The following is a 9,611-nucleotide window of genomic DNA, read 5'->3' on the forward strand; positions in this document are numbered from 1 at the left end:
GCCAATCCCCTATTGCTGGGGTTTAGGTACTTACAACGTTCTATTCTTTGATGAGGAAACTTTTCATCTATTGTTATACAGCTTTTTAAATAAATAATGGTTTTATCTCCTTAGCAAAGATCTTCAAAAGTGGGATGTCTAAGCCAAAAGGTTAGATCATTTTCATGGCTCAAGGTACAGTGCTAAACTGCTTCCTGAAGAAGGTGGGGCCACATTAATGTATAATATTACCAATCATGACAGTTTTAGTTCCAACCCCTGCTCTGTACAGTTGACAGGCGGGGGGCAAGTCGTACTAATATAAATAAGGAACAGCACTGTAGATCTAATCTGTATTTCTTTCGATTACACAGATTTTACTACTCCCATAATTATCAGCATCATTTCCACTTTGGTGAGCTGCCTATCATTCATACATACTAAACATACCAGGGCCTTACTGCTGTCAATTTGCATGAGGTTTTCAGAAAATATTAATCTTCTGTTTACAGCCTATATAACAATTTTCTATACAACTTGCACTTTTTGCCAGTGAAAACTACATCACTATTTTATAATAGACTTGACAGGTAAGCCATTAGACAGTAAACTCATACATACACACAATATTTCTGCACACTCCATTAACTGTTTCGCCAAGAGTCTAAGGAGACGATGAAAAAAATCTACCGTACTCTTCACTATAACAAAGGTAAGACTGTCAACTCTGAAGCAAAGCATTACCACCCACACTTCCCCTCATCCCCTCTCCCACAAGCACACACAGTAATGTTAGAGGTATTTTGAGTAATTACTGTGCATTTTATATGTGAATTCTTCCTAAAATTACTTCTCTAGCAATCTTTAAGAATGTTTTAACCTAGGAGAAATATTCTTGAGCTTATGATTAGGGGTTATCATTAAAGTTATATTTTAAGACCCATCACTTTTATATTACCAATTTAAATTGCAACTTATTTGACAGCATGATAGACTTATGTGGAAAAAGGATGACTAAAAAAATTTAAGTTTGGGTCTTAATATAAACACTCCCAGGAGGAAACCTGTAAAATACCAGGTCACTGAACATTACTTTTCCTCCAACCTAACATTCTATCAATCATGAGATCCATCTCAATTGCAGATGTTAAAAATATGAAAATAAAGGCAACTTAGGACAAACAAGATGCATTACTGAAGCCTAAAAGTGTTAAAATTATGCTGTCAAACTGTCAATAAATGATTTTTCCCTGTCAAAATATCAGAGAGAGGGTAGTGACCAAGAAATCATCTGACAGGAGGAGACTAATGCCAACATACTGACTTCAGTTCAGTTCAGTTCAGTCAAGTCTGACTCTTTGCGACCCCATGAATCGCAGCATGCCAGGCCTCCCTGTCCATCACCAACTCCCGGAGTCCACCCAAACCCATGTCCATTGTGCCGGTGATTCCATCCAACCATCTCATCCTCTGTCGTCCCCTTCTCTGCCTGCCCTCAATCTTTCCCAGCATCAGGGTCTTTTCAAATGAGTCAGCTCTCTGTATCAGGTGGCCAGAGTATTGGAGTTTCACCTTCAACATCAGTCCTTCCAATGAACACCCAGGACTCATCTCCTTTAGGAAGGACTGGCTGGATCTCCTTGCAGTTCAAGGGACTCTCAGGAGGCTTCTCCAACACCACAGTTCAAAAGCATCAATTCTTTGGTGCTCAGCTTTCTGTATAGTCCAACTCTCACATTCATACATGACCACTGAAAAAACATGGCCTTGACTAGATGGACCTTTGTTGGCAAAGTAATATCTCTGCTTTTTAGTATGCTGTCTAGGTTGTCTATGTTGTCTAGGTTTCTTCTAAGGAGCAAGCGTCTTTTAATTTCATGGCTGCAATCACCATCCGCAGTGATTTTGGAGCCCAGAAAAATAAAGTCAGCCACTGTTTCCACATCTATTTGCCATGAAGTGATGGGACTGTATGCAATGATCTTAGTTTTCTGAATGTTGAGCTTTAAGCCAACTTTTTCACTCTCCTCTTTCACTTTCACCTTCATCAAGAGGCTCTTTAGTTCTTCTTCACTTCATATATTGCAATTAAACAGGACTGTCAGCACTTTCTGGGCCAACTTCTGGGCTCCAGTTTACTTAAAGGTTTACTCCATTTACTGAACTGCCCTATCACCCCGAGTAGTACAGTATATTAGTTTTACGGCTAATAACACATTTCATGTCTTACAGTCAGCCGGTGATTTCATCTGAGTCCACACTTTACACCCTAGCCAAGCGGTTCTTGCCAGCAGATGCTGACCTGGGCTGTCTCACCGGAGGGCACACACCATGCTCCTGCAACCCCCTCAACTGACCTGCTTCCCCAGTTTCTGACCAACCTGGCTTCCAAACTGCTTCTCAACTTGCCTCTAACTTGGTTCTCAGTCCTGCCTTACCTTAATCCTCAATCAAATGCTGTAATGATGATGACCAAGAGATGATATACAGGTAAGTATACCTGACTTTATGTATTTCTAAAGAGTACTTAGCTCGGGCTTCTTGGACTTTTAAGAACCTTTCTGGGTTGCAAGCTATGGTGATTTCATTTCACATCATACAATGTTACTGTTTTAACTCTTCAAGTTTTATTACTTTAATACCCTAAAAATAAACAATTTTTCTAAAAGGGGCGAGAAAAAAGGTAGTATTTCAAAGCAGAGCACAAAATGACATCAATAAATTTTATCCCTATATGTCATGTATATGGAATTTACAGTCCTGATCTATCAAGGTTTTAAAAATAAGTAAAACCTTGGACAATTCTATACCTCAGAGAAGAATCCCTACACTGCCTAACTCAGAACATGATAAGAATCAAATGAAATTCAAGAGCAATCCATACACTATAGCTTCACTGAGTTACACAAGCCCCTTCACCATGACAAGGCTGCAATCCATGAGGGGATAGACTATATAAAGCATAATAAATGACACATCACAGCTTTCACAAATTAACTCAAAAGCCAAAAGTGAACATTTAGCATTTCATAGGAAAATTGATGTCCACTTATCACCCTCAGCCAAATAACATCTTAAATAGATAGTGCTTTGTTGTTGTTCAGTCACTAAGTTGTGTCTGACTTTGCAACTCCATGGACTGCAGCACGCCAGGCTTCCCAGTTCTACACGATTCTGTTTGTGCAAACTCATGTCATTGAGTCAGGCCACCCACTAAAGGAAAGAGGATAAGAGTACCCAAGGGCAAGCATTTCTCCTAGTGTTCTTCCTTTTTCTTCTTTAATAAGCAAATACATATCATTTCTCCTGCTTCTGTCATGGAGATTAGTGTATATTTTCTCCCCATTTTTTTTTAGGTTAACATCCCCTGCAGATGAAGTCATTAACAGTGGAGAGAGCTCCTTCACAGCTCCCTAATTCTTCAGTGTCTGGATGTGCTAGTTTACCAGTCCCTTACTGGACATCTGAATTATTTCCAGTATTTTGCTACTGAAGATAATGTAACATATGCAGCCTATACCTTCAGAATAAATTCCTTTAGTAGGATCTCTGGATTAAGTGAGACTGTGCCAACTTCCCCTTCAAGGGTTGACCAATTTCCCATTTTTACCAGCAATATATGAATGGAACTTTCCTCAGTATCACCAAAGAATGCAGTGCCGAGTTTCTGAATTTTCTCCCAACACAAGCTACAGTAGCTGTATTTTCATTTCTCTTATGTGTGAGGATACGCTTAAAAGCCATCTGCATTTCTTTTTCTGTGACTTATCCCATTCATATTGTTGTTAGCCTACTTTTAGATTCGCTCAGTTTCTTCAAGTCAGCCTATTTTAGGCCCTTCGTAATGTTGCTTTTTTGTTCAAACCACCGCTGGCTCTCAGCTGAGTGACTACACCAGCCTCCTAGCTTGTCTCCCTGCTTCATTCTGCCCCTGCCCACGTGAGAGTAGCTCCTCTGATCTCCCTCCCCTCTCCCCACGTCTCCTTCCCCTTCTTTGAGAATTATCACCATTCCCTTGCATATAACCTTTCAATGGTTTCCCATTACAATTAGACTAAAATCCGTATTTTTTCTTGTCAAGGTCTACTAGACACAAGGCCTTAACCCCCTGATATTCCTCCTGGCATTCTTTCACTCAGCTGCAGCCACCCTCTTTCTGTCCTCTGCCTACACCGAGCATATTTCCTTCTGAGGACCTCACACGGCTCCCCCTCACTCCTAGGATGCTGTCACTTAAGGTGACCACCCGCAGTAACACTGCCCACTCCCCAGTCCATGACCATCCTTTTCTTTCTTCTCAGTGTCTCGCTACTTGACATTATTCCTGTGTCAACAGGCCCCAGGTACCTCTAGGAAGTAAAGACCAGAGTTAGGGTTTGGGTTTTGTCAGTATAACCTCTGTTTGTCCTGCCCCTAAATCGTGCCCGATAATCATCCATTTCAGTGTACCCCAAATCATTTATGCTTCTCCCAATTTTCCTTCATCATCTAAGATTTCTTCTAATGCTGTCCTTTGATGGGTCTGTCACCCAAGACCAGCATTAATTTCAGATCTCTTCGAGCAGTAGTTTAGTTACTCAGACTCAAAGACACCGACAGGTTACCCAGACCCACAAAAACCTAAGAGAGGAAATCTACTGTTCAGTGAAAAATCAATGGTAACTTCAATTTGGGGAAAGAACATTTAATGTTTAAATACCTTAACTACAAAATGACTCACCCTATGAATTTAATTAAGTCATAAGACAAAGCCACAAGACCAGAATTCTACAGGGAAGTACGATACATCACTTTTTATGTCTGTGCCCAGATTAAAGCAATATGATGAGATTATAAAAGACAACCATAAAGGGTGGGTAAATGAATGATGCTCCAACCATTAAACAGGTGGTAAAAAGCAGACTGCACAGCTACATGCAGCTGCGGGGAAATACATCCTGGGGCACGCTTCAGGTGTCAGCGCGGTTCCAGGAGCTTCCCGTCTTCACTTTACAAGAGAAAGTCACAACGTGGCACACAAAGAACAATCTCATACAATAAACACAACATTCTGTTTATTCATATACAAAAGGTTCAGGAAGAACCAACACCAAAATATTAATGAAAATTCTGGATATTCTGAGTATGAGTGAATGACTCTTTAGTATTTTGCAAATCTTTTACCTCAAATGTTTACTGGTATCAAAAAAGTAAAAAAAAAAAAAAAAGTGTTTATAATAGCTACTGAAAGGAGGAAAAACCTGTTGCTCAGAGGTTTTCCCCCATTACGTTGTCAATTCCTTCCCTACCCACTCCTTGGAGGATGGAAGGAAGGAATCACTTGAGAGAGCAGCTTGCACCAGAGAATGAGCAAAGTTCCCAAGAGGAGAATATAAAGGCTGTTTGAAAAGCTGATGCATAATAATAAAATCAGATAATAGGACCTTAGCATCTTATTTTCTATTATTGACACTAACATCAGTTACATTAGATACACTGTTAAAGGCAAGATAGCAACAAAATTCTTTTGAGTCTATCTGATATTTATACTAGGTTCTTAGGAGTTAACTGAAACAGCTTGAAGAAATCATGTTCTTCTCAAAGGTTTCTGAAGAAAAACACACAGCATCATTTATGTTTGGTTTTGAAAAGCCAAAATGTTTTATATCAATGCAGGTATTTCTCAGTTTCCAGGGAAACTGATATAAAATTGTCTGAAATAAAAACATTAAGAGCAAACTTCCAATGTGCTTGCACTTTACATTCGTGTTCTGACCTCGTATCTATGGAAACTTAATAATAGGCAAATGCTGAAATTGAGGTTTCTCTCATCACTTTATTGAATGCCAAAAAAGAGAGACAAATTTAAGTAAAATTTTAACAATCATGTCAAACATAAAAAGGTAAATTCTGTGCTCATGAACTCTCTTTTTCTAGTTCCCGACTCAGCACTCCCCCTCACTAAATGCTTCGTACCTTACCTGCCCGCTTACCGGTTTCTCCTAATGTCCCTCTGTCCAGGGCATTCTCGGCTTCAATTCGAGTCAGCAGAACAAACTCTTTAAAATATACCAACATGTTTACCTGACTGGTAAATTGAGGCTATTTCACGACTTCTTTTATTCCTATCCATTGTAAGAAATGTACAGACACAGAATGGAGAGGTATGTGTTGCTTCTGAGTTGTGAACAATAAACTCAAATGGAAATAACCAAACTGAAGTTGAGTTAGGCCTATCTTATGGATAAATTATAAAACAAAAAGTGCATTCCAAACTTTTTTTTAAGCACCCAACAACTGAATTTGGTGTATCTACCATTCTCAAGTCAGTCTCTTCTGTTCAGTAGCTATGTTACACAGTTATTTCAGAGCTCTAAGTCTTGGCTTCTTCATTGGCATCACAGGGAGAATATTCACAGGCCTTATTTATAGATGGAAGGGTCAGGTGAAATACACCCGAAAATACGTTGTAAATCGTAAAAGAATCATACAGAAGTCCAATTTTGGTCTCCCTACACTAGCCTACTACTGTTTTTTAAAATCACTTAGAGGCTTACCTTATAGCAACAAGCTGAGCAGTTTTCGAAGGTATGCACAAGCTTTGTTTTTAAAGCTACAATTAATTTACATTAATTTGTTCTTTCACAGTATCTGAGTATTCTGAAAAGGGAGTACTTTCCACTTACAAAGCCATGTCCATCATATGGGTGAGTTCACAGGCTTACCTATTCTAACTTTGAAAGAAATTAAGTAAACCCAAATAAAATTTAAATAGAAGAGCTATAAGACATTTCCTCTATGAAATAAAGAAATAAAGAAATACTCTCTGGCATTTAAATGAAACAAGTGGGCCAGTGGGGCTTTAACATCTTCACAGCACAATGTTTTCTACTTTAAAGAACACAGTCTTGATTAATGAGCCACAGTGTTATCCAGAATCTTTTTTTTTTAGAACCTAGAGCCGTCCAGTCTCAAAATTCTAGAGGAAAAAAAAAAATCAAACATTTCCTCTCCTCTCTCTCCTCTTCTCCATGACAACCCACCCCCACCCCCAGCCACTTCGTCTTCAGAATTTTCCCTGAACGTTATAAAAGTTGAATAGGATTCCACGGGCAGGAGGGGGTTGGAAGGAGAGGTAGCCATGGAGACAACTTTCCTGCAGGATCTGCCATCTCAACTGCCAAATCTTTGTATTACAAATTACAGTCTGAATTTCTCTTTTCTCCTTTGAAACTTTTGACCAACAGTCTCAGGAACCACCCCCAATCCTCCCTTAGAAGAGGCAACATGCAAGTGAAGTTGGTTAAAGCTGGGGAGCTGAAGGCATTTTTGTGTCAAAGTGGGAATCTTAATCAGAGCTCCGTGGGATCGTCTTTGGGTAAAAACAACAACAACAACAACAAAACTCTTCCCTGCAGCCGTTGCAGTAACGTTTCACACCGTTCAGTTATTTTAAGACCCCCTCTAACCTTTTTCTTTCTTATCGTTTTCAGATTATAGTTAGAATAAGGTCGCTTCAATCAGGACAACTCTAGACAGAATATTACTTAACGCCACACTAACTCTGTCGATAGCAGTTTTGATTTTAAATAACAAACCCTAAAATCTGTCTTAATTGTCCCCAGTATCAACTATCCTAACGAGTGGAAGTGTATCTAGATCCTTACCTCGTTCCTTCTCTTAGGTACCATCTGAATAGGTAAGGATAGGAAGATGGGATGGATATCGCCGGAGTTGGGAGGATTTAAGTTTTCATTGAGAAAAGAGAGAATACATCAGAAAGTCTTTACAAAGTCCCACGAGATGTTAAATAGAATCACGAACAGGAGCCACAGACTTGAGGGTCTTGGGTCGGGTTGCGAAAAGGGAATGGGGAAGAATTGGGCGTTCGGGTAGAGAAGAGGGAGAAAGACTGGCCGGACGCGACGGAGAAAGAATAAGGGGTGGGGACGCCAGGCAGGGCCAGCCTCCGTCCTTGGTGCCCAGCCCCGAGAGAGCCAACTCCAGGCAGGAAGGAGCCCTAGGCAGCGGCTTCCTCCCGGGGGACCTGGGGGTCGGCGGAGGCCAGAGGTAAGCCCGAGAGCAGACGGGGCCGGCCCCGCGAGGGGCGAGGCGCGCCGGCCGCTTCCTTACCTTCGGGCATCTCCCGGTCGTGATGTGCTGCAGGTGGTGGCCTTCACCCGCTCGGAAATCCAACTCGGTGGGTTCCACGGCAGCCGGCGCCGGTGCTACGGCCACCGCCTCGTAGACCTCAGACTCGGAGTCTGGCTCCGCCGACCCCGCGCGCCGGCCCAACTTGGGGCTGGCATTGGGGGACACGCAACAAGTCAGCGTGTTCCCCATGGGGCGCCTCCGCTCCTCGCCGCCGTCGCCTCCGCTCGGCCCCGGACTCCGCCAAGCTCAGAGACCGCCCCCTCCCCCAACAATGGAGCGGCGGGCACCGGCAGACCCGGGCTATGCCGGGGCTGCGCCGCACATGTAGACGCGGCCTCGCCTGCCTCTCTCCTGTCCGCCACGCCGCCGGGCCCGGGGCAGGGCTCCGGGCCCGGCCGCACCCCCGCTGTCTCACCGCCGCCGCCTCCCCGGACTCAACTAGTCTGTGAAGGCGGCGACCAGCCCGGCTTATTTAAAAAAGGGTGGGGACCCGACAAGCGCTGAGACGAACAGCCACTGCCGGGAGAGAGCGCGGTCGGAGCTCCTCCTCCTTCCGCCGCCGCCTCCCGACTGGCTGGCCCTTGCCAACCGGAACGCGTCCTTCGGTCTCCTGGTTACGACGGACCAATCACACACAGAGTTTCCTCCCCGCGCCCGCCTCAGAGAGCAGGCACGTGACTCACAATGCCCCGCCCCCACCCCGCGACTGCTCCGCCCCTCGAGTGAGTTTTTGACACTGTCTGAAGACATGTGAACCAACACTTTGCAAATGACAATGTATAATATTATAAAATCATGTACAGATAAAAAGATCCACTCAGTATGCATGACAGATCAATGGGCATTAATTTAACATAGTATCTACCTCAAGTTCACTGATAATGACTTGGAACTCCATCTTAACTAATTTAATAAACTGGCACACGTGGATTTTGGGGACAGTATCAAAGAATATGTCCAATTATCTCAAGGCTTTAAAAATTCACCTTTTCCCAACTATATGTCTGCATGTAGCTGGATCTTCATATTGCTTATTCAAAGCAAATGACTGAAGACAATGTTGACAAGAGAATCAACTGTCTCCTATTAATGAGATACTATCCTCTCCACTATTTTGTTGTGGAAAATGGTTATTTTTCATTAAAAAAATGACTTATGTTCAACACTGGGGTCCCCAGTCAGATGGTGATCTCATCCCTCAGGAGACAGTTTTCCTGTCCTAATGTGGAGAGAAGCAGAACACCTTACTTGCACCTACAGAGCACAGGCCAGGGTGCTGCTAAATACTCTGCGACACACAGGGTGGCACCCCACACCAAAGCCTCAGCCAGCTCAGAACTTCAGCAGTGCTAAGGAAAGCCTGTTTTCACATACAGTGGATTTAATTTTTTTAATTTTAAATTTCAATTTCTAATACAGTAAATATCCATGTAAACCACATAAAACTTAAAGAATTAAGAGTCCCAAAATGAAAATAAATGATTCACTTCAATACTGTA

General features: G+C 42.4%; 1 pseudogene; it reads right to left on the reverse strand.

The window, feature by feature from the left end:
- Positions 1-8,643, reverse strand: part of LOC122687346 — a 35,552-nt pseudogene extending 26,909 nt beyond the window's left edge.
- Between the last annotated feature and the right edge of the window lie 968 nt (positions 8,644-9,611).

Source organism: Cervus elaphus, chromosome 31, assembly GCF_910594005.1.
Source record: "Cervus elaphus chromosome 31, mCerEla1.1, whole genome shotgun sequence".
In the NCBI taxonomy this organism is placed as follows: domain Eukaryota; kingdom Metazoa; phylum Chordata; class Mammalia; order Artiodactyla; family Cervidae; genus Cervus; species Cervus elaphus.